This window comes from Onychostoma macrolepis, chromosome 22, assembly GCF_012432095.1.
Source record: "Onychostoma macrolepis isolate SWU-2019 chromosome 22, ASM1243209v1, whole genome shotgun sequence".
NCBI classification, from domain to species: Eukaryota; Metazoa; Chordata; class Actinopteri; order Cypriniformes; family Cyprinidae; genus Onychostoma; species Onychostoma macrolepis.
Genome location: NC_081176.1, coordinates 17,474,837 through 17,501,785, shown reverse-complemented (window position 1 = coordinate 17,501,785; position 26,949 = coordinate 17,474,837). Strand labels below are relative to the sequence as shown.

The 26,949-nt window shown below is 38.1% G+C and overlaps 1 protein-coding gene across 1 annotated transcript in view; it reads left to right on the top strand.

Moving 5' to 3' along the window:
- Positions 1–26,949, top strand: part of elfn2a (extracellular leucine-rich repeat and fibronectin type III domain containing 2a) — a 136,827-nt gene that overhangs the window by 63,642 nt on the left and 46,236 nt on the right. The window contains 1 exon segment of the mRNA XM_058760212.1: positions 9,870–10,098. The gene's annotated coding sequence lies outside the window, so the exon portion shown is untranslated.

Below are 26,949 nucleotides of genomic sequence, written 5' to 3'. Positions count from 1 at the left end.
TATACTGAAAGCTAAATTTTCAAATGAAAATAGCAATAACGTGATCGTTTTATAAAGTATGCGTTCATATGTGTTCAGGGCTTTCGCTGAAGGAAACAGCTGTGGTGTGATGAGTGGTGAATGCAGCGAAAACTTTACAGTAGATTGGAAACCGATTGCTCTCCCATGACTTTTTGTAAACTGTATTTATGACAAAGAACTGCATAGATGTAGATATTATAACAATCTATCGAAAAACACACACCTTGTCCTCTCCTCTGCGCCACCGCAGTCTGTGGATTGAAGAACGCGCAGAAAGATGGGGAGGAGCCGAAGTCTGCTGCCGTTTTCATTTGAAATTTAAAGGGAAAGAATCGCAAGATTTTTAGGGGGGCTGAGCAGAAATTTAGGGGTGCTAAAGCCCCCCTAAAATGGCCTATTGACGCCCATGTCGTTATCTTTATAGTTATCGTCCTTGGTGTGAATGGGCCTTTAGTGTTTGTTCAGATCCTAACCCTATGTATTAAACTTTGGTGAGTAACTCATTCATGTCAGTAGCACAAACAATACAGGATAACACCTCAAATTGAGAGTTGTATTGGTACTTTTCCTAGAGATCAGACTCGTATTTCTTTTTGTCTGTGAGATGATGGAATGGGTGAATAATTCCCTTAGAACATGAGTTACAATTAATTCTCTTAGTACAATTCCGCTCCTGGAGGGCCAGCGTCCTGCACAGTTTAGCTCCAACTTACCTCCCTAGAAGTTTCTAAATTGAAGACCTTGGTTAACTGGTTCAGGTAAGTTTTGCACACCCCTGCCCTAAACCAACATTGATGGTCCAGAGCCACATTTAGGGACCAGAATATCAAGGAGACTTGAGTGTGGGCTCTTTTGTCTTGGGGCAATAAGCAGCCACACAGCTCTGGAACCTGCCTCCAACACTGTACAAATCTGATTGGCTCTCTTGTTAGGTAGATAGCCTCAAATCACGCAGTCCTACAGATAAGCAGGCCCATGTTCAACTACTTAGCTCCTGCTCCTTTAGCAGAGTTGTACACTTACTCTTACTACAGTTGACGAATATAGTCCTTATTCCTTCTCCCAACATCACTCTCAGACATGAGCTCATTTCCCGACAAGAGCCTTCAGGATTATTCCAACTGATGCATACACTTTTGTTATTTATAAGACCTGCTGATTTCACTTTCTGGGGGAACCATCTGGGTCTTATAAAAGCAGACAGAAAAGGTTGTTCCTTAGGACAGACAGTTGTGAATCTTATTGTAACTGCACTGGAAATACTCTGTCTTATTTATAGGTTCTGGCATTGAAGTCATTTCTAAACCTTTAGAATTATGTGGGCTATTCGTCAGAGATCCAGACTATATTGAGGCCTTTGAGTTGTTGCGAGTTGTCAAAAGGCCACATGTAGTATAGTGTTTCTGTCTAATGGAATGTAATCTTTATTCATCACCACACGGGCAAGGCCAGAAGAATTCCTTTTCAGAAACTTGCAGTGTGCGATGTTGCCACTGAAGGCCACACACTAGCAGGGACAGTCCTTCTGAAGCAATGTGGTGTTTATTTTGGAATCTCAGGGATGACAGTGGTGGAAGCTCAAAGATTGCCCCTTGTAAGTCTGAATCCGTCGCTTTTCATTTGCCAACCCAGATCTCTTTTCCGACTAGGCTAGAACATACAAATTCCACTATTTTGCTTTTTAAAAGAGCTTTAATTGCCTAAACCCTCTGGGCAGATCCAAACCATTCCATTCTTAAATTCCTCTTGAATAACATGAATGATGTGTGAGAAATCCTGTGGCCATGTTAATGTGCGTGAAATTTGCATTGAATTTTATCTGAAACATTCAAACTGTTTTTTTTTTTTATTATTATTCTAGCTAGAAAGCTTTGTGTAAGAGTAATGTAATGTGCTGTTTTGAATTTAATCGAAACACTTGACCCAGTTAATCCACCGGTTCCTCGTTTTTCTCACCATGATGCCTTTTAGGCAAATAGCGAGTTTCATGTGCGTGATAAAGGTCAAGGCAAAAGATTCTTTCCATATAGGCGGAGTGTAGGATGAACCGCAGTACGGATGCATAATGGGACTAAGTACCCAACAATATTGTTGTTCATAAATCTCCAGGATGCACTCTGTCTCTTTCTCTTTTTTTATGGGTCTCATTTTATCATATTCTCTTATTAGCTGCAGCTCTTTAGTTGGAAACTTATTGCTTTTCTACTGCTTGTGGCTGATGCTAATAAACCTGAGCCTAATACAAGGCTATGGTAGCCTATTTGGTGGGAGCTGTTAATAAAGATAGAGAGAGAATGATTGCATGATCCTCACTTATCCAATGTGTGTTTTTTTTTTCAAATATGTTGATGATGAGGGACATGGAATGGAGGAAAGGAGATTTTGCAGGTTGTAACCCTTAATATTTAACATTTATTAAACTGAAGTGTGTCAGCTTAATATGAAAATACAACTGTAAAGGTTGTTTCTCTCAAAGTGTAAACACTGTGAATCTGAGGCTGTAGTGCTATCAAAACATTGTATTTTATTCAACCAATGGCATGTGTTTGAGGCGGGGCTCTGTTGTGTGAATAGTAGCTTCCTGTTGGTAGCTCAAAAGTTAAAACTTTTACAGGCGTAGCTCACAAAAAATAAAGTTCATTCTTTAAAAAAATATATATACATTTTTTTTGTTTTGTTCCACAGAATAAAATTCATACAGTTTTGGAATGACATGAGAGTGAATAAATAATGGAAAATTTCATTTCTGGGTGAACTATCCCTTTAAGATAAAGTAATATTTTTTCTGACACATATACTGATTAAAAATTACCCTTAATCAGTACAAAGATTACATTGTCTGAATCATTTGTGTCATTCTAAATGTTCTGAATGGGGAAACAAGCTAAGATCAGTGTTAGCCTGTGAAATCCTAACATAAGCTGACAGAGTTTTTGAATATTCTTTATTGGGCTGTTCGATTTAATGACTGTCAGATTACAGATCAGCTAGCATCATTCCATTTAGATAAGGATTGATTACATTCTTAGCAATCATTGTGTTTAGGGGAGTTTTGCAGATGCCAGAATTACCCCTCACTATTTATTTTCTTAAGATAGCTAATGAAAGTAACCAACCATATTAAGGTCTTAAATTCATTGAGGCGAGACGCATCTCATGGCGGAGGAACCCCATTAAATCAAGGTTATCAGAAAAGAGAGCAACATCAACTCAAACAAACAACCATGCAAATCCATATGCGAATGCGTAATGTGACAAAATGGAAAACAATGGATTGCACTTTGCTTTATGCAAATAAGCGAGCCGCACAGCATTGTGGGTGACGAGTAATAGAGATAATGATCTGAATAGGGTGATTTCTCAGGGTGCGGGAGTGCAAATGAACTTGGTGTTTTTTTTCAAACTTGTGATAAAACCCGTTATGGGAAATCATTTGAGAAGCAAAGCACTTGTGGCAGGAGAGAAAGAGGTCATGTCGATGAAAGTGAAGAGAGATGGAGAGTAGAAATATATGTGTCTGTTATTGAACAGCTTTTACTATCCAGTTTAGATTGAAATTCAAGGATAGTAAAACCTCCTAATGGGGATTTTTCCATAAAAGATTCATGAACAGACTAAATAATAGCTGTTTTCCAAAATTTAGTAGGTTGCCCATCTAGAAAGAATCATAAAAGAAGGCTGTTTCAAAAGATAGGCAGGAAAAATATGCTACCTTCTAAGATACCACCTTTGGCCAAATTCTAAGGCAGCACAGAAAACGCAATCCCATAATACCTTTAGACAAGCCCTTTGAGGAGATGAAAAACATCCAAGATGGTGAGAAAGTCGGGAGAAATGTAATTCTAAACAGTTCAATCCAAGTAAACCACTATTTTAGCTGATTTTTGTGTTTGCTTTGTATTCGAGTTTAGTGTTGTTAGCTTAGCGACATGCTAACAACATAGCTGCCTATGAGTTTCAGATCAGTCATTTACAGTAGGATATTCCATGTCTATAATATGTTGCCCTTGAAGGTTTTGTAACAAGGCTAATATCATACCATTTACACAACCCTGTAAACATATTGGAGTTAGTTATTTACTAATTATAATTGGCTTACATTAAAAAACATTAGAAGGGAGTCCCCTCAAGGATATGCAGCACAAGGTTGTGGTTGTGTGTGCTTCTTGCTTAATTTTCCATGTGTTGTCCTCAAACATAAATGTCCGAAGCAGCTGCCACGACACTTTATCAGCTGTTAATTGGCAGCTTCTTGGCATGCAATTATAGCTGAGTAGCGGCTCGTTGCTCATTTTGAGCTTGTACTGATTCTTTGTCCGGGCCCTTCCAGCCACCAGAAAACCACACAGCCATCAGGCCCTCCAAAGCTGCTATATTCCCTCCATTCACCCCATGATTCCAACATGCAATGTTTATCATGGAGATCAGTTTTATTTGCTTTGGTATGTAGATAGGACTCATCCTGGAGACCATTTTTTACTCTTGTAGCTCCTCAGATGGAAGTCCCAAGTTATGATTGTACTGGAAGTTTGCTGTCAGTTTGTCACACTGGACTGAATTTTCCCTTATTTTTGAAAGAGTTTAGACAGAATCACTGCATCTCAAGGTACTTCACTGAGCAGATGCCTGCAAGCTCCACCAACTTATCAGTCAAGTCATCATTTCATCTCAGTAGCTCACTGAATGTTCCACATTAATGCATCACCAGGAGCAGAAAAACTGTTTGTGGGATATGCCTGTTTTTCTTATTTATTCATTTTTTCCAAAGACACTCTTTCAACAAAAGACCAGTCTTATCCATTCTACTCAGGTTCTCAGCGCCAGTGTGTTTTACCTGAATGACTATGTATGTTTGTCTTTTTGTCTCTGGCTCAGTAAACACTCCTTCACACTTCCACGTTCAAGGTTTGGGTGCGAACTGGAGACAGCAGGCGAGTGTCGTACTCACAAATTCATATCTTGACTGACATATGGCACCATAAAAGTGAGAATGGTATTTTAGCTTTGCCAAATGTGGGATGTATAAGACGCTGTAACAGGTTGCGAGTGTGAAAATCCTGTCAGAGCGGAAAATACACTAAACTTGATTTTAGATACCATAGAGGTTCATTACCTGAAAAGCTGCTTCTGAATCCTACAGAAATTATATTGCATATTAGCATTGCCAAGGATGCTGTTTCTCTATTCCCCCCAAACCTTAACTATTTCTTGCTCTTTCACTCTTTTTGCTAGGTGTTTATTTCAACAGAGCAACCAAATATCATCTGGTACTGCAGTGGGGAAGTCTACATGTTGACCTTTCATTGATTTTTCCACACCAGTTCATAGTCAGTGCTCCCTATGAACACACAATATGCCATTGTAGCTAAGCTAAAAACATGTACAAGTCAATAAAAGACCTAAGGTTTGTGGAAATACCATGTTACTCTCCATCCAGATATCCCAACATTCCAGAAATGATACAACCCACGCTTAGACACACTTTCCTTCATGAAATCCACATACCGGTTTGAATGGGCATGTCTCTTGGGTGAAGAACAGTTAATCAAATATGTCTAGTGGAACAGAATAAAACCAAGAATAGAGAGACACCTTGACAACCATAGCTGCTGCAGGCTACATGCTACCCGGCAGGTAAACATTTCAAAGTCATCACGATGAAGGTCATATGACAGTTGTTTTGTTATGATGAATTTACTGAAAAACTCAAAAGCATCTACAAAGACCTTCCACGTCATCTCTTCAATCAAATCTTGAATCAAACGTCAAAAAATTAGAGCTTTAATCTGGGATATACAAATCATTTTTAGGTAAACAAAGCTTTAAATCATACCTATCTGCTTGTAATTCATCTGCAGGGTGAAACAGCAGGACGTGACCCATCTTAAAAGACTGTATTTTCCCCTGAAGTTTCGGTGAAGTGACAGTATAGCACTCCTGCTCATGTCCTTTGAAACATCAGTGGGGGTGATTTATTTTCTAAAGATTGGTGTTCAATCACAGCATGTTTGTTTGGAGTGATACTGTCTCCCTGTGGCTAGAGCCCGTTGAACACTTCATTGTGAGTCATCATTGACTGCACCGCCTGCTCTTATTACTGCGATACTGTAATTAGGCTCAAATACAATCTCATTGGCAATGAGAAAATGCACTTACATTTGCTAACGTCAAGATTTGATGGGTAGTGGGCGTTTTTGACGCACTAGCTGTCGTTAAAGTAATGCTTGGTCTTCCGCAAGTTTGCGTGAAGGGGTCAGATGTGGAGGCAGGTGTGTAGGAGACATAAAGGACATGGTAAAGCTTAGATGGATGCAGGTACGATCTGAAAATATAACACCTATGAACTTTGCATAGCATAAATGAAAACTTTTCCAAGTAGCCTTTAGCTATAGTCCTTTATCTTGCGTTTGTTCAATCCACGGCCTATGCTACTCTATCTATCTAGATACTTCCTTCTGTCTGTAGGCCTATATCATTATCTATCTATATATCTATTGTTCTATCTATCGTTCGTTCTATCTATCGTTCTATTGTTCGTTCTATCGTTCTACCTATCGTTCTATCTATCATTCTATCATTCTATCTATCGATTGTTTGTTCAATCTGTGATTCTATTGTTCTCTAACGTTCTCTTTATCTATCATTCTGTCTCTCATTTTATATCCTCGGTCTTGGAAGGCACAACCTATTGTTTTTACCCCCTTTTAGGAGGTTCAAGCCTTAAAGGGATAGTATTCCTGAATATGAAAATTTTGCAAGTTAGGGTAGTGTCACACAATTTTTTTTCTCCCTCTTTTCAATGAATACTGCTATGTAAGATATCTGCGGCCTTGGATACTCATAGCATCCACATGAGAAAAAAATACAGCTAATTATCTTGATGAAACCTCAATAATGTTTCGATCATCAAACTAAGTGGGATAATTGTCCTCGTGAGATAGAAATATTGAAATTTATCAGTCTGCTGCAAGATATTTGCAAAATAATTAGACTTGTAAAAACACAGGTATTTAACGGCACAGCAGTTGGTGTAAAAATACATCCGTGACAACTGATACTGCGAAATGAGAGAAAGATGAAGAGGTTGTTGTGACACAAACAGTCATAGCAAAAGGAGAGAGCTTGTCCTCTGAGATTTTTAACTTGATGTTTGGGTCTTTCCTCGAGGGGTTCTGAGACAGACAGAGGAACTGGACTGGGAAATTAAGAATAAACAGACAAGTGTGACAAGTGGGAGTGCAGAAAGCGAATGAGAGAGATCGACAATAACAGAGGGTAAATAGCAAGTATGGGTGATTGCCACTGACAGCACTGTAGAGGTAAATATGATGCTTTCTGCTAGTCAACACAGTCACAAATCTGAGCGCAGTTTGTGATATTAAGATGTCACTGAAGCTCTACAGAAGACATAGGCCTATTTGAGATTACAAGGGTCTTATTCTTAGGCGAAACACATGAGAAGCATTAGACTCCATTTGTTCTGCATTTAATATCATTGCATTCTAGTTGAGATGGTAGAGAGATCTTGCTACGTAGCTATATCTATGCTGTTGAGTTAGATGTTTACAGGTCTTTTACCCTTGTAATAATTCTTCCTAAAATGTCTCCCTCAGTAGCTTGGGTCTTCTTTTCTAAGTATTATCTTTTTGTCCAGGCCGACTGTCCCTGGTTTCTTTTTTTGATCTTGTTTGTCGTTCAGTTACTCACTTCCTGTCTGTCGTAGACTTATGTTTCCTTCTAAATCCCATCCGTCGCTCGTTCTCCATGTGGTCACGGCTCTCTGCTCCACATTGATTGCCACCACGCTGGATCGAAACATCATTTTCATCTTTGCTCAGCTCGCTCACATCCACTTCCTTCCTGCTCTGCTTGTTTTCATCTGCTGTTGAATAATCACAATTGACCCCTGCCATAAAGCGGTATGTTCTTGCACAAACCTGTCTGTCTGTCTGTGTCTCTCTCTCTTTCGGTCACTGACTTTATCTCTATGTGGAAATCAATGTAAAGAGCACTGATAAATCCTTTCGGTAAACTATGAGATGTCAAAAAGTAAATTAGTTGTGGTCACTTTGGAATAACACACGTGCAGAAAAGAAATAGAAACAGCTCATCCACACCCTGATGCTTATTATACTGTACTTCTTTACTACTTATTTTACATCTTTCGTTCCGTCTTATCTGACTTTCTGATTTCCTTTCATATCTGTCTGCCTTATTCAAATTACATCACACATCACCTTCAATTTCTTTTTCCTGTCTTTTTCTCACTTTTCCTCTAATAATAGTTTCCTTTTCATCTCTTTGTTTCTGCCTGACACATTGGTTGATGAAAGAGGATGTGATGTGAAGTACATATGTGTGCAGGGTGTGAGTTGTGTAGTTTTTTTTTCTTCTTCTTTAAAACCCCAATTTCACATTCACCAGAAAATGGCCTCACCAAATGGTCTAAACCTATTTTTAAATATTAAAATAAATATAAATAAATAAATATATATATATAATTTTTAAGCGTTGCGGTTTAAAAACAAGTGATTTTAAGCCATTGAAATGCAATCAGTAGCGAAAGTGAACTCATTTTATTATATGAGCGTGCTGTCAGAGGGATGTGTGCACCTGAAGAAGTTATTTTTGCCACTTTATAGGCCTTAAATGGTTAAATACACACACTCTTATGTCAAAATGCCCGTTTTTGTAAGTATCCTCCTAAACACAGTAATTTAAGTCTTAAGTGAAAGCAAACAGCTGAGAAAGAAAACACATGTGTAACAGTATATTGGATCCGGGCAGCTCTTAAAGTGACAGTAGTCTAATATTCCTGCTGTCTGTCATTGATGCTAATCAAACAACAAAAGAGAGAGAATCTCTCAATGCTCTTGACTAAATCACTTTTGTAAAGTTAATAAGAAGAAATATATTTAATTTCACAGTGAAGAATATGCAGTGTTTTTACACATTTGATTACTTAATGTATTTAGCATTTCTTATGTATTTGTTCTACTGTTTTTTTTTTTTTTTTTGTCTCCATTGCTTGTAATAATTGTATTCTTATTTAATTACTGACTGTTTGAGCTTTTTTTTTTTTTTTTTTTAATTTAGGCTAGTATTAGTTTTTTTTGTGATATTGACACTGGTACAAGAATTATGGAATTTCTATGGTATCAAAAATGTTGATATCATAAAGACCTTATGTAAAGCAAAAGCAACTATACTGTAATATATATCGTTACCATGAAATAAAATTGCTCATATTGTGATATAAGATTTTGGTCATATCACCCAGCCCTAATTGAAATTGTTTGTCAAATTGTCTGACCTCAATGAGATTATAATTGGTACTGACCTGTGGTGACATTTGAGGTAGCCCAGTCCATTTTGTTCCTTTCAGTGGGATTGTGCCCATTAGAGGCAGGCAGTATAGGAAATGGTGTAAATGCACTTCCATACTGTTGATATGAATAGTCCGGTTTCGCCACAGTAAATTTAATCTAGCTGTTTGATTTTTTTCATTTGTATGTGTTACAGCTACTCATCAAGTATTCATTCAGATGAAAGCATCTCTCGTTCTCATCTGCCGTCTAAATTTCAAATCTTTTTATGCTTACTGCCAGACGTGATTGTGTGTGCTTTTGTACTCTGGAAAATTCACAGTTTATATGCTTAGGATAGAAAAGAAAGAAAAAAAACAAACAGTTTTGATGGTCTTTTGCTGTTGACAAATCTTCAAGCCGTAGAATGAAGTTTCTGTGTGTACATGATAACAAATTGGGATCACTTAGAATGTTGCATGCAGTCTGTTTGTTGAAATGTAATCAAATTCTTATTTTTCTTTTCCTCCATTTTTTCCCCAGTGGACTTTCACAGAAGATTGTTCTGGGTGTTTTGAAGGCAGGGTCTTCAATGGTTGGTTGTGAAGATCTAAGTAAAAAAAGCTGTTACTGTGGCATAACTGGCCTTTGGATCTGAAAAGTGGCAGCAGTGTCCTACTGAACCAAGAAGCCTCCAGAACCATCTAAAATATCCGACATACAGAGGGGAGTTCAAATTAAACCTTGAATGCTGATTTATTAGAGTGAGAAGGTAAGAACTTTTTTTAAAACCACAAACCTCTTGTAACTTTAAGGTGAATAGATGCTATTGCTCCTAAACACCAGAACTAGTGATAATAGTGCAAAAGTTGTGCTAAGTATTGTGATGTTCCTGTGTGTAGCACCTACAGCTCTGCATGGTCTGACTAAAATGATTAAGCACTATGTGCAACTACATAGCTTTGTATTACACCATGTTTGCTTATATAATTAGCTTTTGCATAGAGGCTTGTATTTGAATGATTTGGCAGTTATTAATGATATTGGACATCACAGAAAATTTGCAACAGCACTTTACATGGGCTGTGGTTTACAGTTTCTTTTAGTCGAATATGAACAGGTTTAGTCCATCTTCCATCTGTCATCGGTCCATTATATACAATTTTGTAAGGAAAATAATGCAAGAATCAGAATGAGATTTATTGCCAGGTATGTTTACACATACGAGGAATTTGTTTTTGTGACAGAAGCTTCCTTAATGCAACAGAATGACAGTGACAGGACAAAAACACATATAATAAAAGAATAAAAAAAGAACAAGAAAATAGGGAATAATAATATACAAATTGACAATTGTATGTACAGGTATATTATGTACAAATTAAAAATGTAAACTAAGTATGTGTGTTAGATAAATAAATGTATAAGTGTAATTAAGTAATAATTAGAAGTTAATTTTATTTTGGGTACTTTAGTAGAGTGTTCCACCTGTGTCATATTTAAAAGCCTTTAAAAAAAAAAAAGTTATACAACTAATTGATTCTTGATTCCTAGTCCTCCTGATAAATGCACACAGCTGTGCCAGCATAAAATATTTTTATCCAAGATGTAATCGTCCCAGCCAAAGGTGCAATTTGCTTGGATAGGAGTACATTGCATTGCCTCATATCTCTCTCTCTTTGTCATTATCTCTCTATTTGTCAGGCAGTCATGTGATAACTTTTTGTCTGATGCTCAACACAAACAGATACACACTTACTCAGAAATCGCAAGACAGTCCCTGCTGTTCTCCTGCTGTGATTTGTTCCGACTCTCAGGTCCAACCGAGAAAGTCTGCCAGCCAACAGGGGACAGTTACTATACTTGAGTCTGTATGTGTGTGTTGGTTCTGAGTGTGTTCGGCACACTGTAGTAAAGTAGTGTTACAATGAGCCATTCTCCGTTAATAAAGAGAAAAATGTGTTAAAATCTTTTTCAGCAATATAATGTCCAATAAAAAACGTTGTGTTTCTTGTTCCAATGACAGCCTGCACAATGGCAATAGAAACTACAGTTAAACCAAGAGCAAAAAAACTAATATACCTCATATATCCACATTGTAAGTAATGTAGGGATTAACCTATGCTGTCATGGCTGCAGTAATGGCTTGTATCTGCGTAAGGCAGAGGTAAACATTTCACATGAGCGAGAACCCAAAATTTGTTCATTTTCTGCTGTGTGTTATAGTGCTTTTTCACATTTGTCTTGATTCACAGTGGTTCCAGAAGGCGGGATTTATTTGCTTGCTTGTCTGTAGCTCCAGTTGCTTCAAGGAATTTTCTTTTGTTTGACAGAGTTTGTAGCTTCTCTTGAGGGTTTAGAAGCAAAGGGCTAGTCATCGTAGGGTAGCCGTCAGTCAGTCCACGTTTCAATAACTTGGATCGTGCAGGCTGAAAATATATTCACTTAGCCCCCTAAGGATTGAGCCAAGAGAGTATGGGTAAAAAGAAAAGCATTCTGATCAGATTTTATCCCAACTGAATGTACACTTACTACATGGACCGTAGAATAAGAAGTGGACTGAAAACCAAATGGTTGTTGGTTGCTTGCATCTTTGCAAGGGTCAATCAGTGATCGATCACCATTGTGTCTTGCACCAGAGTGTGATGAAGGCACAACGGCGTGTGTTGAAGGAACTTGCAACCTTTTAGTTACCAGCCCAGATTTAACCTAAGTTTGTCGTGACAAAATCTGTTTCACATTCAGTTTATTCTAGTCAAAAATTGCCAAAGGTGATGGCCTAACTGACATGTTAAGCTACCGAGCTCAAAAACCTGGTGAGCCTTGGCAGTAATTAGTTCTTTCTCCAGAAGGACTTGTTGAATCAACCTGGTACCTTGCAAACATGACTTGGTTTCAAAGCTGACTGATAGAAAAACCTGTGTGCCTTTTAATCACAAAAGTTGCAGAAATTCAGCCGATATTGTCGGATCGAGAAAGTCCAATCCAGTTTTGTTTGAAGTATGCATATTCTGTGAGCCTCCCACTTGAAGCTGAGACTAACCGCTAGGTTACACCATCCCAATTTACACTGCATGGTGGACAGTTTTAAGAACCCCTATCTCCCAGTGAGCATCTCAAAGGACCAAGCAAGGTCTAGCGGGTAAAGATTTGGGGTCGTACACTCAACTGTGATGACCTGCTGACGGAGACTCTTAGAGATTTTATCCATTAGCCCTTTTGGAAAGCACTGTAACTGTGAGTGTATGAGTGTCTTCTCTTCACTGTGTATCGTCTCCATCTCCTACCGTAGATGCTGACAGTGCTCCTGTCAGATCTACTTGTCGGTACCCCAGATTGCCTTGGCGACATGTTGCCTCTTGTGCAATGAGGTGCTACTGAGTGTGTTGCTGCGTGAGAGAGACTGCTTGGCAAGTCGAGCGTATGTGTGTGGCTCTGATGGGAACAGCTGATACATGCTAGTTTCATTTTTTCGGGAGCTCCACCGAAGATAAGGCGCTTTCGGACAGACTGTTTGGGACTTTGTGTGTGCGCTGGGTTATGCAAGATAAATTCAGGCTTGTATGGGATTGTGCTAGTGGCCAATTCCTTTCTTCTCTTTACTTCTGTCCTGACTCCTTAGGCGCATGGGGGCATTTGTTACCTGGAAGTCTTACCGAGGGCTTCTTTGCCTTGGAGCGATAAAGACCAATTTGACTATCATGATAAAAACTTGCCCAGTTCTTCAAACCGAAACTCATTTGAGACTTGTTAATGAGAGCAGCGGGTTACTTGCTTTGTTGTTTGTTCATTTGTTTGTTGTGTGAGAAACAGAGCCAAACCCGATGGAGTGGAACCCTGCCAGTCCCGGTGGAATGTTTCCATTGACTGCTCAATCATTGGCTAAGACACCTGTCTGGGGACCAATGAGAGGGAGTTACCGGGCAGAGCTCCACCCAGGGCTCTTAGGATTCCACGCTAAGCTATTCCATCTCTCTCTAGTCAATGGTTAGCCAGCACTAGTTGCCAGGTGCTAGTTCCCCTCTCCAGCAAATCAGTCAGGCATGTAGGCAACCCTATTGTATGCCAACCTCTCTCTTCAAAAAACGTCCATCTTACATTTCCCCCCTTTAACCTCGCTTCTTAAGCCAAATGCCTGTGCTTCCCCTTTAGTGGGGTCTTCACCTTCTTGTACAGCACCAGAGTTGCTATTGCTGCTCAACGTTGGGGTGTGAGGGAAAAGGCTGGTGCCAGATCAGTGTAAATTGGTATCCTCTATTGGTTTCCAGGGATGGGGAAATCTTCTCTGGCTTCTCCACCCCAGTGGCTCATCTGCATTAGCGTCGCGCTAATCTTATTAGCTTCTTGTTATTGAATCCTGCAGGATTTTTGCCTGCTGCTACGTGATGCTGCATATTATACAGTCCTCCCTCCACTGAGCCGCAGGATATAGAGGGAGAGAGAAGAGATGAGGAGACGGGAAGCAGAAAGGATGGAAAATTTGACCGGCCTTCCACTTAAGTACACGTTCAACATGATATATCCTTACCTGTCATGTGCTTGAGCAAATCGCTCACTGTGTGAACGTTTGCGTGTTTCCTGGCTCAGTGTTGCATATCTTTTATTTTTTCTCCTCGCTTCAATTGAAGGCTTTGCTAAATCATTGCTTTCTCAGGGGAAACACATCAGTCTCTTTCCCTCTCTCTCTCTCTCTCCCATCTAAAGAGAGTAGGCCAGTGGTTCACAACCTTTTTTCCTCATACGTTTAATAGCCTCCACATTGAAAACAACACTTTTTTTTTTTATTCACAGCTAGCTTAGATATGATGTGCTTTTGAAACTATAGTATGCATTTGAATTACATGCAATTACCTTGCATCCAGTTTTGTTGTTATTAATGTATAAACTGACCTGCTTTTTCATCTTTACTAGGAACTCTGTGTCTGTGTGAGTTTAATGATTGCCATTTCTGCCTTGAATCTGTCATGTCTATTACAACCAGTTCAGTGAATGGAGACTTTTTGAAACAAGCTGTATTTTGTCCCATATTTAAACGTTTTATAATTAATTCCTGTTCACAGAGGATGTCTTATGCATACACGCAGACAATTAAATAATAACACAGACGTGTCTTGTGTGAACAGGGCTGCAAAAATAGCACAATTTTGTAAACCAGCAATGCAGAACACGGTTAAAAATCAATCCAGTTCACTCTGTGGCAGCTGTGGGGTAGAATACATCTCAGACATCTGTGGCTTACACGTGACTGTTGTCCTGCTGCTCTCAGTAATTCTTTTTGGTTGGAGCGAATCAACTCAAAGTGATTAATGACCAGATGAGTCTGAGCTGAAGATGCCACTCGACCTCTTGAATTCTGCTTGACTTTGTAAACAGTCGCTGTAAATTACAGCTGTGCTTTTGATGACCACAAGCAGAGACCACATTACCCAGCACTCCGATCCCTGCACTGTCACTTTTATTTAAGGGGAATTGTAGAATTGAAGACTGATGTGGGGTCAGTTGCTCCTCTACCCCACTGTGAAGATCATTAGTAATTGCGTAAACTCGCCTAAGCTTGTTATAGTACACAAATTAAGTTTTACACAAAACATTTAAACGTAGGCTACAGGAAAAGATTTTCAATTTTTAGTAATTTCATTTTGGCTTTTGTATGTTGTCATATGAATTTATGGCACAAGTCATATGGAACTTCTATGGTTTATGGATCTTTTTTATCCATTTTGGAGCTTGCAGTTTACATCACAATTGACATTCAGTGGATAGAAACAAACAACTTTGACATTTGGCACAGTATCCCCTTTCATGTTTTACGGGTTCGAAAACAGGATATATATAATATTTTACTGTTTTTGTTAGTTAGTTTGCACTCTATAATTTAGTTCCAGTTTATAGATGTCTTTATTTATTTATTTGTTTTTTTGTTTGTTTGTTTATGGCTTCCAAAGTTAATGTGCTAACTTGTTTATTTGATTTATTTTTACTTTAGTTTTTTGGCAGCCTTCACTTTTTTATCACAGTTTATTATTATTTGCTGTTCAGTGGTACTTTCATGTTGTTTAATGGTTTGTGAAATCTTTTTAGTTTTTCAAAATAAAAATCTAAAATTAATATGTGGCCATATTTGGCTTATTTTGAGTTAGTTAGTCAAATAAATGTTTTTTAGTTTTCAGTTTAGTTTCAGGTTTTCCCAGTTGTATTTGAATTTCAGATAATGACAGTGCTCTCATTTAGTTTTCATTAACGACAATAGCACTGATTTGTACAGTAATAACATAATGAGTAAAGAGCGATGAACTAACCCTTTACCGTCATTTACACAAGTAGGACATAACAATCATCCAATCATCAGCCAGTCATTGGATTTTAGCGATTGAGTTAGGGTGAAAGGTAGGAAAAGTAATGTTCCAGGAACAATAACGGATGTTTTTCTCGGAACATGTGTAAATCACGTTATGCTGAGGGAATCACGTCATCCTGGACTGTATTAGTATCACTCTATAACTGGCTTTCTCTCGCTTCTGCTAGTCACGACTGGCGCACTCACAAGTGTGACTGGCACCCCCCCACAAAGTCCTGGTCATATTTTTCTCAGTATGTGTTTGTGTCTGTTTTTGTCTGTGACTAAGAAAGACTGTGATAATATAACAAAATAGAGACGATGCTCTCAAAAAACAGGCGCAATAAAGAGGCCAGAACAGGAGGAGATAATGATCACAACGGCGGCACATCAAAACCATAATGAGACAGACGGCGCCGCACATTTCTGACAGGCTGCATGCAATAATGCAGCTGTGGAGAAGTACGTTTTTTTTCTCTGGCGGGGGGTTAAGGGGGCTATTTTCAGGCCGGTTTATTCAGTTGGTGGGTGGTCCTGGTTTTGACAACACTGATTTTGTTCTCCTCAGCTGTCTGGTCACACTGCTGGAATTACAAAAGGGTGCAAAAAAGAAAGAGAATGTATAAGAAAGAAATATTACTGGAGTGAATGGGAGCGAATGGTGGGGGAGTAAAAGAATGAGTCAGGTGGATGAAAGGCAGTTGAATGGGAGAGGAAATGAGAGGAGGAAAAGGATGAGGGCAGGTGATTAAAATGAAAAGATGGAGGTGCGGAGAAAGGAACATGGACTGGGGTCATAAAAGCAGGTGAATTTGGAAGAAATAGCCAGAGAAAGCCTGTTTCTCAATTCCAAGACCGCAAAGAACGGACTTGCATTCTTGTGGAGGCCAGTCATGCCATGATACCTTGAAAGAACGAACTCTGAAGGACGTGAGGACTCGGAACGCATCTTTGTGAGAATTGAGATATGCTGTGATCTTGAAGGAGTGAGACAATAAATAACACATGACATCACAGCCAAATGTTTGCAGCGAGAACAAGAGGTTTAAAGCTTACTGGCTTCTATACGTCAGCCTCCCGCAGTGTCTTCTGGGATTTCTAACAGTTCGATCATCTCAAGTCTACGTTTGATGCATCCCTGATATCAAGAACATACAGTATCTGGGTACGTTCATGCATCCTCTGTACTCGCGTTCTTGAGTATTGGAATAGAACTCCAACAGTTGATGATGATATTACGAGAACACAAGGACACAAGATTAAGAACACACTGAGAAATGCCAAAGAGAGAGAGAATAGACTCTGAAGCAAATAATCTGAGGTAAGTGTAGGTTTAGCCAACTTTGAGACTCTATCTATCTATCGTTCTATCTATCGTTATATCGTTCTGTTCTATTATTCTCTTGTTCTGTCTGTCATTTTATCTATCTGTCTATCTGTCTGTCTGCCTATCTATCTATCTTCAACTAAATAAATAAAAAATATATTCAATATTTAAATAATTATATTGTTTTTGGACAGGTTTCGTTAATGTATTATTGTAAGCAGTTACATCCTCTCTGCTCTCAAATGTGTAGAAATATGGGCTGGATCTGAGAGAGAAGTAATCCTGGAGGTTATAATTAACTTAAGAACAACAGTCATTATATCCTCACCACAATACAAAAACAAACATGATGATAACTTTTGCAGCAAGACTGTAGCTTGCATTTAGGTTGTAACTTGTTAGCATAACATCTGAGCCCTTGGCTAGTAATGGAGATGTTTTTCTCTCACTTACGCTTTGAAAGTTTGTTAGAAGCACTAGATCATACAAGATCTGATGATCAAAAGATTTCGTCTGAAATGTGTGAATTTCTGATATTCATCTGCTCACATAATGATTATATTTAGAATATAATTATTGTGACGACTTCTACGAGATCAGAGAATGTGTACAAGAGCGAGTGACGGAACAGATACTGCATGGATTTAATTATTAACAGTTGGTGTTGGGTGGCCGCCTCGTCTCGTTTATATGTTGTATGTTTCTTCCAGCTTTCATCAGTTGGTCATTTCAGGGTGGTGAGATTGCACGCTGATTTCTCATCATTAGTTCCCCACGGCCCTAACCTCCTCTCTCCCCTCAACTTCTCATCTACTGTGAAGAAAAAAATAATAATAATTTTTTTTCCTCCTCCTCAGGCCTGGGGTGAAGATATGACATAAAATCCTGAGCATCTACAGTAACTGAATTTTAAAAGCATTTTGATGCTTGAAGAAAAAGTATTATTTGATTTTGCTGTTATTCCAAATGAATTATTTTTGTGCAAGCTTGTTTTTTCCAACACTTTCAATAGCGCTTTATATTTATGTTTTTTCATGAGAATTGTGACCTAACTTGTAATAAAGTACAGGGGATTAGGACTAAAGGCGAGGTCTTTTTTTTTACATTTATTTTTATTTTTTTGGCTTTTTGGCTTTTGGATATGCGAAATGAAAGAAAGAAAAAAAAACCTTCAAAGACATTGTTATAATGGTCATATTTCATGGCAGCCATTAATCAGAGAGAGAATTATAATTGATGTTTACCAATATTTACAACAATTATTGGAACAATTATTTGTAATTATATTTTCGATTGGTTTCATTATAATGCAGTTGTTTTGCTGTCAATAATAATAGTAGTAGTTGTTGCTAACTGTAGCTTTTATTATTATTAATACAAAATTGTCTTACAATCTAAATGGTCAATAATAATAATAATAATAATAATAATAATAATAATAGTAGTAGTAGTAGTAGTAGTAGTAGTAGTATTAATTAGTTTTTGTTAAAACTAAACACTAATAATACTCGATGATGATGATGATGATGATGATATTATTAATAATAATAATAATGGTAGTTTTTAAGAAATAAACAATTACTATTACTACTATTAACAATTGCTATTATTTTTGTTGTTATTAATGCAAAGTTTTGAAATCTAAATGCTATATGATCAGTAGTAGTGATGATGATGATGATGATGATGATGATAATAATAATAATAATAATAATAGTTTTTTATTGTAGTTTATAAAAACACAAGGAAAAATACAGTATCGGACCCCTGCGTAATGTTTATCATACTCACAGAAATATCAAATTTTATCTGTCTTAAAAACACAGTATCAGTTTATTTCTGCCTTATTTCTGCAACTAAATGATGGTTTGCTGTATACCTGATCATTTATATTTTGACATCTATATTTTCAACTTTTTCCATCTTTCCATGTTATCACATGTGTAAATAATGTACATCACGCAGTAAATAATGCAAAATCTCTATATACCATTGCACTGTATTTTCTTGTCATTTGTCCTCAAAGGAGTGTTGACCATTTGTCGTTGTGAAATACACCTGTCACCTCTTTGGCCAAGCCATCAATAACGCTGAGCGTGTTTGCTTCTTAACTAGAGCGACCGATCATTACGCTGAATAATTAGCATGCGTATCCACCTCTCTCTTCACTCCACAGGGAGAGGAAGAAAAGGTGAAAGGTAGGGAGGCGTTAATTGATATACGTTCTGCTCCCTTACGACTTACTTTTATAGGTTATCACCAAACAAACGACTAATTTAACATTCGCAATGAGGGAGGAGTGACCCAACCAACCAATTAAAGGCTCTCCGAATGAATAGAGACCTCGGGTACTAGGAGGATATGGCATATGGACCTGGTCCTGAAGCATCTTGTCTTGAGTGAAAAGCTCCCGGAGGAGGCTTTTTATGAAAAAGGTCACACGTAATAGGCTGTGTCATGAGAACCATGTGTGTGTGTGTGTGTGTATCTTGCCGTTTAAGTGTGTATGTGAGTACCTCTGTTGTAAAGTGTGATGCTAGATGATCTTTTGCACCCAGAAAGAAAAGTCTGTTGTTGTCATCCTCACTCAGTAATGGGCACCAGTGGGATCGGCAGACACGAACAAACTGGCAAAAAAGGAAAGATGTAAGAGAGATATGCGAGACTAAATTTTAATTTTAATTTTTTTGTGTCACTCGATTGACACTCTAAATATCTAAAATGAATTGATGTTCAGATAAAAAAGGGAATGGGGGAGATGGAGATAAAGAATAGAGTTTGGCAAGGTCCTTGGTAATTACCACCTGTCTCTAGAGCTGTACCCATGGGCCTGGTCCTCCAAAAGCTATCCCAGTGTGCTCTTCTGCTCTCCTTCTTCATTAATGCAGTCAGACAGGCAGGGAGCCAGAAGAATGGGGTATTTCACAAAAGTCAATGAGGTCTAAATGCTTCAATTTCCTTCTTAGGAACAGGCCATGGAGTAAACGCTTAGCTTTATCCAATTTTGGAGAAACTACTTTAAAACTGTAGCTTTTCAAGCTATACTATGTTGTTAAGCTACAGTCAAGCTAACCTTTAAAAACGGTTGGCTACATTAGCTACACTACGCAATGCTACACCTCAGTTTATGGCAGCTAACTAAAAACTGATGGACAAATGAATCTCCATTCTTTAATATATATACTTGGGTCAATAGTAGCTAACACCAAGCATCATTTCCAAAAGTTTTGTTTTGTTTGTAGCCATTTATTGCATTTTTAGAAGACATTTTAGGAGAGTGTGTTTGATTTATTACCTCAGATTGTTTGGCTAATGTTGTTAGCACGTTGTGTTGTGAAGACAGCTGATAGGGTTTTGTCCTATTTTGCTCAATAGTAGCTAACACCAAACTGCATAAACTTTTGGTATTGATATTTCTTGTCCGTTACCGCTAAAAAAAACCATTGTAGCCATTTATTGCATTTTAAGAGACATTTAAGGAGAGTTTGTTTGATGATTACCTCAGGTAGTTTGGCTAATGCTGTTAGCGCAGTACTTTGTGACAGAAAACTAACACCACACAGCATAAACTGTTGGCATTGATGTTTCTAGTCTGTTTACTTTAAAACAAACTGTTGCTAAAGCCATTTATTGCAGTTTTAGGAGAGTGTGTTTGATTATTACCTCCAGGTTTTTTGGCTGCTGTTGGCGCAATATGCTATATAGTAAACTGTGATATAGCACTTTGATAATTGGTCAATAGTAGTTAACAATAAACAGCACAAACTCTCGACTAATGTTTCTTGTCTTTCTGCTAAAGCAAACAGTTTCTATCCATTTTTAGAAACATTTTAAGAGAGTGTGTTTTATTATTACCTCAGGCTGTTTGGCTAATGCTGTTAGCGCAATTGTGACAGAAAACTGCAGTATAGCACTTTGTCATGCAAACCTGCAACTTAGTAGCTTGTTACAGCTAAATCTCATTAGTTTTGAAAAACGTTCAGCTACTGTAATGCTACTAAAAACTAGTGTCTCTTCTACGGTCTACTTCCCTCTGATCCTGTGTAAGCTAAGTTTCACAGAGTTGGTTTACACATACCTATTTAGCAGTGTTAGCATAGATGATTGTTCATCAATGCGTACAAAGAACACTAAGATTGGACCATATTTTTTTTCTGCACTTTTATAGCTGTTTGTGGTGAAATAGGATAGGTTGAAAAATTCGCCTTGAGAGAACAACCTCCCATCTGAGTAGGATGATTGCTTCAGTGTGGACATGAATGAGAAAAGTATTGCTATTTTTCGCTAAGGACTGCTGAGTAATAACAAAAGTATTTCAGGACTGTGGCTCGCCATTTGTGGTCTGATTCATTCTTTGTTCCTGTTCCTTTCAAGCTGAATCACAACGATTAGCTCAGGGTGACTCTGTCATGGGTGAAGAGCATTTAACCCGGTGAGGAGACTGTTGTTATCACCATTTTGAAACCTTGCCACTGGCTTTTTGAAGAATATTTTGTTCTTGTAATCGAGCGTATTCAGATTATGCAAGAAAATGTGTTAGAGAGCTGTTTATTCTACCTATAATAAGTTTTGAAAACATATGAATTCAAATAACTTTTCAGTTTATGGCCACAAACTTACACTAGCATATTTTGCATTGCTAACATCAAGTTTAATGATAGTTGCTAACATGTTTAAGCAGATTACTACAGCATTACCAAGACAGTATTTAGTTTTCGGTCATGCGTTAGGTTGTTTCATGTGCAGGTGTCTCAGGTTGGACTCAGGAAGTGGGCAGTGGGGTCAGGTGATGTTCTGAAACACCTCCTTTATCTGTGTTGAATGTAGTGTGTGTGTGTCTGGTAGTGTGTATGTGTGTGACATTTGATACGACTGGGACCAATTACTTGTCTTGTGGCTAAACCTGGACCATGCCTGATTACCTCCTAATCTCATACACACACACGCCAGCAGTGAGACACCTATGCTTAAACACACACACACAAACCTTTTCCCTGTCTGTGGCCATTTTCTTCTTCTCTATCTTTCTCGCACTGTTCTAAATCCAGTGGAATAAATGTAATGAGGGGCTTTAGGTTTTTTTTTTTTTTTTTAAGGATATTGAGAAACAAAGCTGCTATGAGGCTAATCTTCATTATGCGTGAGGGTTTACTTAAGATACAGTTTAGGGACAAAATTGTTAAATCTGGCAGAGAAAAAAAAAAGATTCTAAATAACAGACATGCAATAACATTTTTATATAGTTAATTCATCAGAGAAGATTTGGAGAAATTTAGCATTACATCACTTGCTCACCAATAGATCCTCTCCAGTGAATGGGTGCCGTCAGAATTAGAGTCCAAACAGCTGATAAAAACATCACAATAATCCACACGACTCCAGTACATCAAATTAAGTTTGTAAGAAGCAAATCTATAATTTAGATGTTTTTAACATAAACCAGTCCTCTATCCATAATGCTGTTTTCTTCAGTGAAAAAGCTGTCACCTGAATCAGGAGAGAAATGCACAGCTCAAGCACAGTTTACAAGAGAAAACAGTTGGTAGATTTTGATGTGACAGGACAGAAAGCGTTATTATGGACTTATATTTTAGTCGGAAGCAACAGTCTGAAGTTAAAAACATCTTAACAATAGATTTGCTTCTTACAAACATGCAGCTTTTTGCTTCACAAATCATAAATTGATGGACTGGAGTGGTGTGGATTACAGTGATGTTTTTATCAGCTGTTTGAACTCTCATTCTGACGGCACCCATTCACTGCAGAGGATCCATTGGTGAACAAGTGATGTAATGCTAAATTTCTCCAAAGCTGTTCTGATGAAGAAACAAACTCATCTACACCATAGATGCAATTTTTAATATTTAGATGAGCTACTCCTGTAAGTCTCTTCCTCCTCAGATGGCTCTCCTAAAGAAAAAGAAAGTACATCTCAATAATAATGTGCTCCGATTGGACAAAACATTTTGATATGAATTCCACATTAGTTTTATAGCTGTGTGCATTTGTATATATCCACAATTTACTTATTTGTATATATTTTTAAGGAATTGTAGGAAATGAATTTGATACTTGAATCAAGCTCCATAAAATCTCTCAGAACAAAAGACTTCCCGGCTTTCAATGGAATTTAATTGCGAGTGGTCCAGTAGGTGAGGTTGCACCAAGCTCACGGCAGGTTCATTCTGCAGTCGCCAGCAGTTCTCCACTGTCAGGCCTCTTTACAATTACCATCCATTGTAGTGGTCTTAAAACTGCGCAGCTGGATATCCAACCACTGCTTAATAAGACAAAATCCTTTGCCTGTTCTCCCCGCAGATTTCTTCCACACCACATAACAAGCTGCGGTTAATGAATGCAACAATGCAGGTTTATGATATGTCGAGCAGGGCTTGTCAGCCAGACAGCGAGATTTGTTCCATTTTATGCAGTGCTTAATCATTTTAAACCAGAGGCCGTGGAGATGCTTGACTGGATGCAGAACAACGGCTGTCTGCCGCCTGTACAGCAGTTCAGTTTCGGTTCATCACGCACAGACTGCAGGCTGGTATGTTGCTGTTTTTATGAGCACTCAGACACGATTCAATTTCACCCCTTAAATATATGCATAATTATGTAGGTGGACTGACTTTTTCTTTTTAGATTGTTCACATTTATAGCCATTTTCAGTGACAAAGTAACTGAAGTCAATCATTTTCAGGGAGCGTTGGCAAGGTGCAGTGACAGTTGGCGACACGGCAGTATGCAAACGAGCATCATAAACAAACATACATTTATTGCAAGCATTTTCAGTCTTTTCTGCTAGTCTTAGCCAACAAATTATATTTATTCAAATGTTTAAATATTGTACTGTTTTTGCTGTATTTTGGATCAAATAAATGCAGGCTTGGTGAGCAGAAGAGAAATCTATAAAATCAGCATTAAAAATCTTACTGTTCAAAAACTTTTGACAGGTAGTGTAAAGTGGGGCAAAAAAAGTATTTAGTCAGCCACCAATTGTGCAAGTTCTCCCACTTAAAAAGATGAGAGAGGCCTGTAATTTTCATCATAGGTATACCTCAACTATGAGAGACAAAATGAGAAAAAAGAATCCAGAAAATCACATTGTAGGATTTTTAAAGAATTTATTTGCAAATTATGGTGGAAAATAAGTATTTGGTCAATATCAAAATTTAATCTCAATACTTTGTTATATACCCTTTGTTGGCAATGACAGAGGTCAAACGTTTTCTGTAAGTCTTCACAAGGTTTTCACACACTGTTGCTGGTATTTTGGCCCATTCCTCCATGCAGATCTCCTCTAGAGCAGTAATGTTTTGGGGCTGTCGCTGGGCAACACAGACTTTCAACTCCCTCCAAAGATTTTCGATGGGGTTGAGATCTGGAGACTGGCTAGGCCACTCCAGGACCTTGAAATGCTTCTTACGAAGCCACTCCTTCGTTGCCAGGCGGTGTGTTTGGGATCATTGTCATGCTGAAAGACCCAGCCACGTTTCATCTTCAATGCCCTTGCTGATGGAAGGAGGTTTTCACTCAAAATCTCACGATACATGGCCCCATTCATTCTTTCGTTTACGGATCAGTCGTCCTGGTCCCTTTGCAGAAAAACAGCCCCAAAGCATGATGTTTCCACCCCCATGCTTCACAGTAGGTATGGTGTTCTTTGGATGCAACTCAGCATTCTTTCTCCTCCAAACACGACAAGTTGAGTTTTTACCAAAAAGTTCTATTTTGGTTTCATCTGACCATATGACATTCTCCCAATCCTCTTCTGGATCATCCAAATGCTCTCTAGCAAACTTCAGACGGGCCGGACATGTACTGGCTTAAGCAGGGGACACGTCTGGCACTGCAGGATTTAAGGCCTTTGTTACTTTGGTCCCAGCTCTCTGCAGGTCATTCACTAGGTCCCCGTGTGGTTCTGGGATTTTGCTCACAGTTCTTGTGATCATTATGACCCCACGGGTGAGATCTTGCTTGAGCCCCAGATCGAGGGAGATTATCAGTGGTCTTGTATGTCTTCCATTTTCTAATAATTGCTCCCACAGTTGATTTCTTCACACCAAGCTGCTTACCTATTGCAGATTCAGTCTTCCCAGCCTGGTGCAGGTCTACAATTTTGTTTCTGGTGTCCTTTGACAGCTCTTTGGTCTTGGTCATGGTGGAGTTTGGAGTTGGACTGTTTGAGGTTGTGGACAGGTGTCTTTTATACTGATAACGAGTTCAAACAGATGCCATTAATACAGGTAACGAGTGGAGGACAGAGGAGCCTCTTAAAGAAGTTGTTACAGGTCTGTGAGAGCTAGAAATCTTGCTTGTTTGTAGGTGACCAAATACTTATTTTACCGAGGAATTTACCAATTAATTCTTTAAAAATCCTACAATGTGATTTTCTGGATTTTTTTTTTCTCATTTTGTCTCTCATAGTTGAGTTATACCTGTGATGAAAATTACAGGCCTCTCTCATCTTTTTAAGTGGGAGAACTTGCACAATTGGTGGCTGACTAAATACTTTTTTGCCCCACTGTATATATCAGTGATTCAAATCCATCTAGTATATCAAAATTCCTTAATAAATTATGATTATATTAATGGCAGTTTTGTTTGCCATCTCTCATGAATTCTTTCTATCCATAACTCCTTATCGCAGGTCAAAGCAAATGATTATTTTTATAGAGGCGATCTTCCAGGCCACCGTTTTAGTTACCAAGCAACATGGCGATCAGAGTCGGTGTATTTTGCTTAAATTAGACTGTGCTGACAAGACAGTTAACGAGATGAATGGCTGTAATGGAAAGCTCGAACATTACATTCTTGTTTCATTCTACAGCATGCTCATTACAACAGTGACCCATGGTGGAGTCTATTAAAACTAAAGTCAAGTTCAGCCACTGTGTGTGTTTTTGGTCCTTGTTTTCTGGTCTCCCTGGTCTTCTAGTTTCTCACTAGTGGTATTTTGTCAGAATGCATATATATCTGATTCATGATCATTTCAGGATCAGGTGTAATTGGGAATCCCTTGCAAAATACATAGTGAAAGAAAAAGGAAAACAGAATAAATTGCAACTCCCAAATGGCACAAATGAAGTGGTTGTATTTTAGACATGGTAAGAGGTAAGCTAGTTCAGAAAACACAGCATTTACTCAAACCTTTTTCTTCAAATACGTCTAAGATTTATTTGAGTTATGCTTATGCTATCCACTTTAATCTTTGTTTAGCTTTAATAGACCTATATTTTGCTGCATGTAAAAATAACATTTCACAAAAATGATGTAATTTTTTGTTGTTGTTGTGTATGTATTATTTTTTTGCCAATCACAGTCCTATTTTAGTTTTTCACAACCATTTTTCACCCTCTCTTTGTCTCTCAGAATTAAACCGTCTGTTTTTACATCTGCAAAACAGCTTTTGTTACAGCCTCTACAGTCATAGAACAATTTTACACATTCACAGAATGGCCTGTACCAAAATGTGCTGCACAAACTGTCAAAACCAGCTTAAAATGATCAGGAATCATGTTAAAAATATATTTCAACCATACGTTTATAACATTGTGATCTCTAAGAAGAATATGCAGAGCTGTAGGTGCTACACACAGGCCAGAACGAGCACTGATACGTTTTTGGAAACCTTTTAACTGCTGTTTTGTGTTTTGTTTTGTGTTTTGATTTGTTTTGTTTTGCTTTGCTTAGCTTAGCTTTCCTTTGTGTTGTTTCAGTTTGGTTTGGTTAGTTTTGTTTTTTTGTTGTGTTTTGTTCAGGAGTAGTAGCATCTTTCCAATCTTTTTTGGCAGCCAAAGTCTTTGATCAACCAATAGGCACCATTACGGTGGCCCAGTAGTGTACAACACAACGAAATCTCGACAACACAACAGAAACAAACCACAACACAACAAAATTAGCACAACACAACAGAAACAAGCCACAACACAACAAAATTAGCACAACACAACAGAAAC